We start from the raw sequence: 10,188 nt of genomic DNA on the forward strand, positions 1-10,188 counted from the left end.
GCATATTGGTGCTTTATCCCCTCTTCACTCAAGAATTCATCCATTGTATAGTTTTTGAACTCGGTGCCATTGTCACTTCGGATTGCCTTGATCTCACAGTTATGTTGACGTTGAGCTTCTTTGGCAAAGTTGATGAAGGTTTCTTGAGTTTCATCTTTAGTCTTGAGAAAGAACACCCAAGTATATCTTGTGAAGTCATCAACAATGACAAGGCAATATCTCCTTCCTCCCAAACTATCATATGTTGGAGGCCCAAATAGATCCAAATGGATAAGCTCGAGGCCTCAAGGTGGTGATGATAGTCTTCACTTTATGAGCTTTTTCATGAAGCTTTCCGGCAATGCAAGCACTACAAGGACGATCTTTGGCAAAAGACACATTGGTTAGTCCAAGAATGTGCTCCCCCTTTAAGAGAGCTTGTAAATTTCTCATGCCCACGTGGGCTAGCCTACGGTGCCATAGCCACCCCACGTCGGCCTTGGCCATTAGGCATGTTGCAAGATGAGTTTTCTCTTTCGAGAAATCAACCACGTAAAGGTTTGTCTTCAACATGCCCAACAAATACCACTTTGAGATTGCTCCTCTTAAAGACGGTCACATGGAATTCACCAAAATGTGAATCATATCCGGCACGAGCCAATTGAATAGTTGAAAGTAAATTGTAGTGAAGGGATTGGACAAGCATGACATTTGCAACAGATGAATCATTATAGATTACCACCTTGCCCAAACCCAATACCTTTCCCTTGCTATTGTCACCGAAGGAGATGTTCGAAGAGGCCTTGAGTGAATCAACGAACTCCACAAGCATCTCCCTTTCTCCGGTCATATGATTGGTGCATCCACTGTCGATCACCCATTGAGTTCCACCAGAGACATAGTCCTACAATAATCAAGCTTTGGTTATAGGTACCCATTTTGCAATGGGTCCTGGTGAGTTAGCAACAAGGGTCTTGGGAACACAAATAGTCCAAGCATAATCATCATAGTTAGTTCCAACAAATTTTGCAAAGGTATAGCCATCATCTCCTCTCATGAGAACATATGATGGATTGTTCTTGCCGGCAAAATTCTTGGGAATAGCCTTGTCCCTAATGACCTTACCATTCCCAACACCATTCATCTCCTTCTCCTTCTCCTTGCGCCCTTCTTGCACAAACACTACCTTTTGGGGAGGAGAAGGAGTCGGACCGATCTTCTTGTTGTTCTTACCACTCTTAGTTGCGGGATTAAACCCAACTCCCTCCTTGGCAACACACTCCTTTTGGTTGCTCAAGAGATCGTTTAGGTTTTTCTCCCCTTGGATGCATGATACAAGCCCTTTCTCAATTTGAGCTTTCAACTTCTTATTTTCCTCTTGAAGGGAGGTGCAATCATGAGCAAAGTTAACCGTACAAGCATCATCATTTAAATCAATATGAGGTACGGAAGTGAGAGCCTTAATGGTTGTAGCTTTTAATTGAGCATGAGACTCGGTGAGAGCAATGAGGTCACCTTTGAAAACCTTGGAACTAATCACAAGGAACTCATGCTCCTCAACAAGTCTTGTATGGTCAACTAGAAGTTTTTCAACTCTAACGTTAAGAGCATCTTTATTCTCAAGAGCAAGTTGCAAGGCATTGTTGGTTTTAACAAAGTCAATTTGATGAGCAGATAAGGCTTCCTCAAGTGATGCTCTCATGGCACTCTCTTCATTAAGTTCGTGCTCGAGGAGATCAACTCTCTCTTATTCCTCTATAAGTAGGTTCTCAACGTTCTCAATAAAGTCATCGCGTTCGGCGAGTGACTTAAGGAGATCGCCAAAACAAGCACGAGCTTCACCATGAAGAGTTTTCATGAAAGCCATTAAGGATTCCTCATCATTATCCACACCCTCCTCACACTCATCCTCCACTATCTCACATGAGACATTGGGAGTGTAGTTGTCGGGTCTCTTGGGTTTGGACTTTGTTTTTACCTCTTTGGCCATGAGGCATCGATGAGTGAATGGCTTGTCCTCATTTGGAGAGTCGAAGAGGCCGGTGGTGGAGGAGGAGGTAGTGGCATGCATGGCAAAGGCGGTCGTGCCCACTTGATCATCATCACCGTCATCTTCATCTCTAGACATGTATTCTTCATGAACAAGAGCCTTGTCATCCTTCCTCTTTGCAAACTTGATGAACTTCTTCTTCTTAAGCACAAGCTTCTCGGACTTGTCTTCACGTCTCTCATATGGACAATCATGAACAAAGTGTCTTGGGCTATCACAATTGTAGCATTTCCTTCGTCCAAAAGATCTCCCTTGAAGATTTCTTCCTTTGTTTGCCATGGCCCCAGAGTACTTCTTGACTAAGAGAGCCAAGTCTTCTGCAAAATCATTTGCCGGGCACGAGGTATCATTATCCTCCTCACATATCTCTTCACTCACTTCTTCCTCCCTTGAGGATTGGCTCATCACTTTCTTGGCCTTCAAGGCAAGATTGGAGTTCTTGGTTGCTTGAGCTATTGCATATGTTTTCTTGGACTTGGTTTCTAAAAGAAGATGGGTAGAGAAAGTGGAAACAACTTGAGCCAAAGTCAACTTGTGATAGTCCGGACGCTGATGAACCATCATGACCATGGTATATTCTGTGAGAACCATAGCATCTATGAACTTGTCCTTGATGAATTCATCATTTGCCCAAGTGCACCCAAAGGTTCTCAAGTTGAGCACAAGGGACTTCAATCTTCGGTAAACCTCTTCTGCGGACTCACCCTCATTCCTCACAAAGATATTGACTTCTTGTTTGAGCAAGGCCAACCGAGATCTTCGAATTGCTTCATCTCCTTCAAGAGCCTCCTCAAGGCAATCCCAAATTTCCTTTGCGGTTTTGAGAAGAGCAATGGAACACTATAGTCTTCAGTCACAGCATTGCGAAGCATGTTGTGTGCAGTAGCATTGAGTTGATCATCAACTGCTTCCCTTGGAGTGAGATTCATTGGGTCCTTGGGGTTGAATCCATTGACCACAATCCACCACAATTGAGTTGAAGCACTTCGGATGTGAGACTCCATATCTAGCTTCCACTTAGCAAATGCATTAGCTTTCAAAGGGTGCGGAGGCCCAACAGGATTAATGCGGGGATGTTGCAAGGGTTGAGGAGAGTAAAAGGGTTCCACGGCATTGTACTGGGGAACTTGAGTACGAGCCGGGGAAGCAAGGGGTTCCCTCGAGTCATCTGCATCATGAACCTCATTTGGGTTAAACGAGTTTGATGCGGACGTTGATGGCTTTAGGCGATCATCAATTTCCTCCTTGACCGAGGCACGGACCTCTTTCAACATAGAGACTTTGAGGTCCGCAAACATTGAAAGAAGATCCGCCGCGGTCAAGGGGACATTCGGGTTAGTAGTAGCGGCAGGAGCAACGACCGGAGCACCAAGTGTCTCACTCGCGGCGGGGGTTGGTTTTGACCATCCCCCGCAACGGGTAGGCCACCTCCCTCATTCCCTAGATCGACCATATCCTCTAAGGTTGTAAAACCTTATATTAGAGCACGAGGCTCTGATACCAATTGAAAGGATCGATACGGTCGACTAGAGGGGGGGTGAATAGGAGACTACAAATTTTAATCTTTCTTGTAGATTTTAAGGCTTTGCGGATAAAAGAGTTTACTAGATATGCAACTAGGTGAATGCAACCTATATGACAAGCAAGCTCCAAGAAGAAAAGCTAGGCAACAAACTACTTAGCAAGCCAACAAACATACACCAACAAAGAAAGGTGCGGGAAAGGATTAACCACAAGTGAGACGAGGACGTGGATTTTAACCCGAAGTTCACTCTTCCTTGGGGAAGAGCTAATCTCTGTTTGGAGCGGTGCCGCAGCCAAAGCTTGCGGAATGCCACCAAAGGCTCACCGTATTCTCCTTCGAGTCACCCCCAACGGATGATCCTCGAATCACTCGGGGTTGGTCTTGAAGGCGACCACCACACCTTTACAAACTTCTCCGGAGCACACCACAAGCAAGGAAGCTTCCGGAGGAACCTCTAACCGCCTAGGAGCCCAAGCTCCAAGAGTAACAAGTCAATGGGGAAGAAATGTTGTGGGGAACGCGATTTGGTTTGGTCAAGTTGTAGATTGGGTCTTGCTCTCCCAATCCCCAAAGTTTCAACAAGTCTGGGCGGATGGATTGAGAGTATTGAGCAAAATGGGGTGTAGCAATGGTGGAGCTCAACAAGACATTAGGGTTAAAGGTTGGAGGAGGAAGAAGGGCCTATTTATAGTGTTTATGTGAGGGTGGGCATTTCTGCCCGTTGGACCCCGTGCGCACGGGCTAAGTCAGCCCCGTACGCACGGGGTGTCCAGAGACAAACGCACCACCCCGTGCGCACGGGGTCAAAAGACCCCGTGCGCACGGGGTATCCAGAGAGTTACGCAGTACTCCGTGCGCACGGGTGTCAAAAGACCCCGTGCGCACGGGGTACCCAGAGAGTTACCCAGTACCCCGTGCGCACGGGGGTCAAAAGATCCCGTGCGCATGGGGTACCCAGTAACTTACTGTTGCAACTTTCTGAGTACCACAACACACACACTAGATACATATGAGGTGGTTGGAGTGGGAAGGGTAAGAGAGAAGGCTCGGCAAAGGCATTCCCACACAACATTTGTCCACACAGACCCCTCTTAATAGTGCGGTCTTTCCTACGACTCGAGGCAAACCAAAACTAAACCTTCGAAGCGTCGAAAGACCATGCCTTTGTCCTTTTTGAAATGGGGGGTCGCACATCTCCATCGCGGGTGCTTAGAACCAATAACCTGAGATAAACTTTAGCAACCGATATTAGTTCAACTAACCACATTGTCATCACACCAAAATATAGCTTAAGTGCCATTGCACTTTCAGATGGTCCCAGGTATCAAAAAATTCAATGATGTGGTTCTGGCAAGCCGAATTCGTGTGGCTTAGACAAGTATGGTGACCTTTTTCTTGGTGTGTTATGCATGCATTATTATTGTTGCGTACACACTTTGTTATGTTGCATTGATTATTATTTTCTATTTCCTATGTTGTGTATGTTTGTTGATGTTATTGAATCTGTTTTATGCTACATATTTTTATAAATGTCTCATGAGTTGATTTCTTATGTTGCATGAATTTATAGAATGCAGATATGTGGAGTGACCTAGAAATTGTGTTACCGGAACTTTTACGCTATTATGGTGGCACGTCTCATGTTTGCCCCCATAGGTGGATCAGATGATCAAGGGCGTGGGCCGTCGACCGACACCCGTAATTCACCTTTATTCCATGGATTTGTCTACATCCTAGTTGGCCGATAAAATCTTATTTCTTAACCGACTTTGCAACTTCTTTACCCAAATCTAGAAAAATAATCACCGTGATGTAATAATTTGTACACCTAGTGTGAAATTAAAAAAAGTATTGTCACTTTACCAATTTATTTATGATTTGGTGGAAAAAAGTATGGTCTCAGTTGACCAAGAGAATCTTATTTCTCAGTCGGTTCTACAAATTTCTTCATAATTTGATCTAATTTTTTCAGCGTGCCGTAATAATTTGTACGCCCAGAGCAAAAAGCATAGATTGCTTTGCTTAGAGTTTTGTATACTAAGAAACAATACCTAGATATGGCCTTAGTTTTCTAGAATTTTTTCTTCATGTGTATATCAAATTGAGGATTTAAAACATGACAGGATAGATCCATCTTGTTGGAGTGTTGTCAATTTTTGTTGGAATCGTTATTACTCTTTTGGACGAACAGATTGTGAAATGTTGGGTTTAACTTCCCTTCTAAGATTTTGATGGCATGTGGTCAGGACAATTGTTTGCTGTTTTACTCCTAGAAATCTATTTTTTGTCGGATAACTAACTCGAAATCCTCTTTCTTTAGCTTTGTCATGTAAGCCACATGTATAATGTTTATTATTCACTATAGATCTTATTTAGTGCCAAACGAATCATTTTTCCTGTTAGTTGTACCTCATGTTGTTTGCATGTTGGTGTAGGTTTGATGTTCTCATGTGTTGTTTCCAAAATATGTATGATAGATCTTAACCGGTTTTCTTTTGCACAATGGTAAGCACTTGGTTTGGTGCGTGATCCTACAAAGGACAATTTATTTATGGAAAATGATTCTCCCCGTTCTAGTGCATTGCCTTCCTGGGCATCTTCATCAGTGCTCCTTCTTATTCTCGGTGGCATATTTCTTACTCTTTGATATCTATTTTGTTCAGATAACCTACTCAAATTATCTTTCCCTAGTTTAGTCATATAAGTAGTATGCATAATTTTTTAATTATAGATGCACTTGGTTTGATACATGATCCTACAAAGTATATTTTGTTTAGGGAAGATGATTCTCCCCACTCTAGTGCACTGCCCTTCTGAGCGTCTTCATGTTCGCTCCCCTCTCATTCTCGGTAGCATAGGAATTTTGTACTCATTGATGTCTATTTTACATCTGATAAGCAACTCGGAGTTATTTTTCCATGGTTTAGGGTGTGTTCTGATCTTCTCCCGCTCCACACTTCACAAATTCCTGGAGCAGATCTGAGCCGAACGAAATAGCACCGAGAAGCTAGCTTCAAGAAGTTACGATTGATTGCAGTACAAAAACGCGAAGCACGGTCGGCCCAGCTCCACCGATAGGAAAAGCTGGAGTTAGCCAATATTACAATCAAATTGGCACCGCCAAGTGAATCCATTGAATCGGTACGCTCTCAAACAGATCGCTAGTTCGTTCCCTCAACTGAATCTGTATAGGGGCGCGTTCCCTTGATGTTTAGCCCATACTGGGCTCCCTCCAACGGCCCAAACTGACGCCCAACCAGGCCAGCAACCTCCTAGCTGGGCATTAGCGATGGGAGAAGCTACGCACAACACCGAACGTTTGGGAATCGCCAGCTGAAGCAAGAAGCTGGCTAGGGAAGCATGATTTGGGAAGTTTCGTGAAGCTGGATAGTCATATATATAAGCAGCATGTATAATAAATTAATTAAATGTAGATCTTACTCAAATTTCTTTCGGTTAGTGTTAAGCACTTGAATATAGTACACACTCCTACAAAGTACGTTTTGGTTAGGTAGAGAAAGAGGGAGGGGGGGTCTCTTTCTTAGAAAGAAACTATAGATCTTAGTCGGATTTATTTTCCATAGTGGTAAGCACTTGGTTTGGTGCATGATCCTACAAAGTACATTTTATTTAAGGAAAATGGTTCTTCACTCCAGCGCAATGCCTTTTCGAGTGTCTACTTCATGCCCACTTATGATTCTTATATATATGTTTTTTACTCTTTGATATCTATTTTTCTTCTACTAACCAACTTGAATTCTTTTTCCCTATCCCTAGTTAACGTATAAGTGGTATGTATAAATTTTTTAACTATAGATCTTAATCGAATTTCTTTTATGTTAATGGTAAGCACTTGGTTTGTTACATGACCCTACAAAATATATTTTATTTAAGGAAAATGATTCTCCTCATTGTAGCGCATTGCCTTTCTGAGTGCCTTCATGCCCTCTCCCTTCCCATTCTCGGTTGCATATGAATTTGGTACTCATTGATATCTATTTTTCTTCTGATAAGCAACTAAGAGTTTTTTCCATGGCTTAGTCATATAAGAAGCATGTATAATAAACAGGTTAACTATAGATCTTAATCGAATTTCTTTCGGTTAGTGATAAGCACTTGATTTGATACACAATCCCACAAAGTAGATTTCTTCAGGAAAATGATTCTCCTCACTCCAGTGCATTGCCTTTCTGAGTGCCTTCATGCCCGCTCCTTTCCCCCTCCCCCTCCCCGTATCCTCCTTCTTCTATGATGTCACCTTCCTCCTACACCACTTCTACCATGATATCTCCTCCACCCATCACCTCAACATTGGAGCTAGTGGTGCCCTCAAAATAATAGCTTGTTGTGCCACTGAGCTCGAGGAGTATGGCGGCCACAATGAGATGGTCTCAGGTATCAAAAAATTCAATGATGTGGTTCTGGCAAGCCGAATTCGTGTGGCTTAGACAAGTATGGTGACATTTTTCTTGGTGTGTTATGCATGCATTATTATTGTTGCGTACACACTTTGTTATGTTGCATTGATTATTATTTTCTATTTCCTATGTTGTGTATGTTTGTTGATGTTGTTAAATATGTTTTATGCTACATATTTTTATAAATGTCTCATGAGTTGATTTCTTATGTTGCATGAATTTATAGATTGCAGATATGTGGAGTGACCTACAAATTGTGTTACCGGAACTTTTACGCTATTATGGTGGCATGTCTCATGTTTGCCCCCATAGGTGGATCAGATGATCAAGGACGTGGGCCGTCGACCGACACCCGTAATTCACCTTTATTCCATGGATTTGTCTACATCCTAGTTGGCCAAGAAAATCTTATTTCTTAACCGACTTTGCAACTTCTTTACCCAAATCTAGAAAAATAATCACCGTGATGTAATAATTTGTACACCTAGTGCGAAATTAAAAAAAAAGTATTGTCACTTTACCAATTTATTTATGATTTGGTGGAAAAAAGTATGGTCTCAGTTGACCAAGAGAATCTTATTTCTCAGTCGGTTCTACAAATTTCTTCATAATTTGATCTAATTTTTTCAGCGTGCCGTAATAATTTGTACGCCCAGAGCAAAAAGCATACATTGCTTTGCTTAGAGTTTTCTTACTTTGAAATGTCATCTTGAACGGCCGACTGGGAACTAAGAAATTCCATGTGGACTGAGAAAGTAAAAATTACTATACAAAAGTGCAAATGTTATTTATGCATTTGGCAAGTGAGCAATCAAAGTAGACTCACATCAACTCGATGGAGTGCTTGGTCCTTGAGGGCGATTTTTTTTTGTGTGTGTGTGTGTGTGTGTGTGTGTGTGTGTGTGTGTGTGTGTGTGTGTGTGTGTGTGTGTGTGTGTGTGTGTGTGATGGAGGCCAAGTATATTGAATCGCCTCTCCACCTTCCCCAGAAATTCCCAGGGAGTAGCCCTCAGTGTGTAGCTAGCTAGCACTGCTACACAGCTAGACGACGAGGAGGTACGTAGGCTGGTGACGGGCGCGGCAACGAAGGCGTCCAAGCTCCGACGTCGTGTTTGCGGTTTCTGACTTTTGAACCTTTCGGCTCTGGGGACTGCATGCGGGGCCCGTGTTGGTTCCGGTGAGGGCCGGGGTGACGTCGATCTCCCTCTCTCGGTCGTAACGCGCACGCGGAGGAGATCGATGCGACGAGAAGATGGACTCAACGGTGGGTGGGATATGCTGGTATGCATGACCGGTTTGACATGATCGCGGGCGGATTCAACCGGTGGTTGGCGACGCGACGCGAATCGTTCCGGTCCGGCGCGTGAGCTGTGACCGGGTGCCGAAAGGTTTATATATTAACCAAAAAGAGATCGTGATATTGTTAGGAAATGCACTGGTCATTTCTTTTCTATAATAGTACGTACTGGGTACTTCAGCTCCTGCACGAGTTCGGAACCTTTTGGAAGGAAGATTGGAAGAAACTGAAAAAAGAATGAGAGAAAGTGGCCCTGTACGTAGCACCGGTCCTACTAGCGTGATTTTCGTCCATTTGTCTTCCGCCTCCACATCTACGTGCAATGCAAAGTCAGCAACGCATCTGTTTGGATTTGGGCGCTCTCCTTGGATTATTACATAATGTCAACATTGTTGAACCTCATGTATTATTTGCACTTGTACCGTAGAGTAATAGTAGCAGACGTGGGTGCAGTTTTGTTAATCAAAGCGCCCATGATCGCCTCCTTTCGAACGCGGCCTGGCCACGATCATCATCGTGCGCCCACGCCCGCTGTTCCCCTCTGTATAAATGTCCTACTGATGCAATGTGATCGCTGTGTTCGATCCTCTTCCTTCTCTCTCTCGTCAACATGGTATCAGACGCCGAAAAAGCCAATCCCTTCGCGCCCAACCACCCTCCCTCTTCCGCTGCCATGGACACCAATCCCCTCACCTCTTCCCACTCCTCTGACGATGATGCACCGCCCACCGCCGGCGTTCTCCACACTGCCCTCGCTGACGCTGCGGCCGCGGCTCCGGTTGTTGCCCCGCCTTCGCTGGCCCCTGGCGCATTTCCATCCTCGATGCTGCAGACGATCGATATTCGTCATCACGTCCCCATCACCCTGGACCTGCACGCCGGCAACTACGGCCAGTGGCGGCGCTTCTTCTTCACCATC

This window comes from Triticum urartu, chromosome 7 (genome assembly GCF_003073215.2).
Source record: "Triticum urartu cultivar G1812 chromosome 7, Tu2.1, whole genome shotgun sequence".
Taxonomy (NCBI): domain Eukaryota; kingdom Viridiplantae; phylum Streptophyta; class Magnoliopsida; order Poales; family Poaceae; genus Triticum; species Triticum urartu.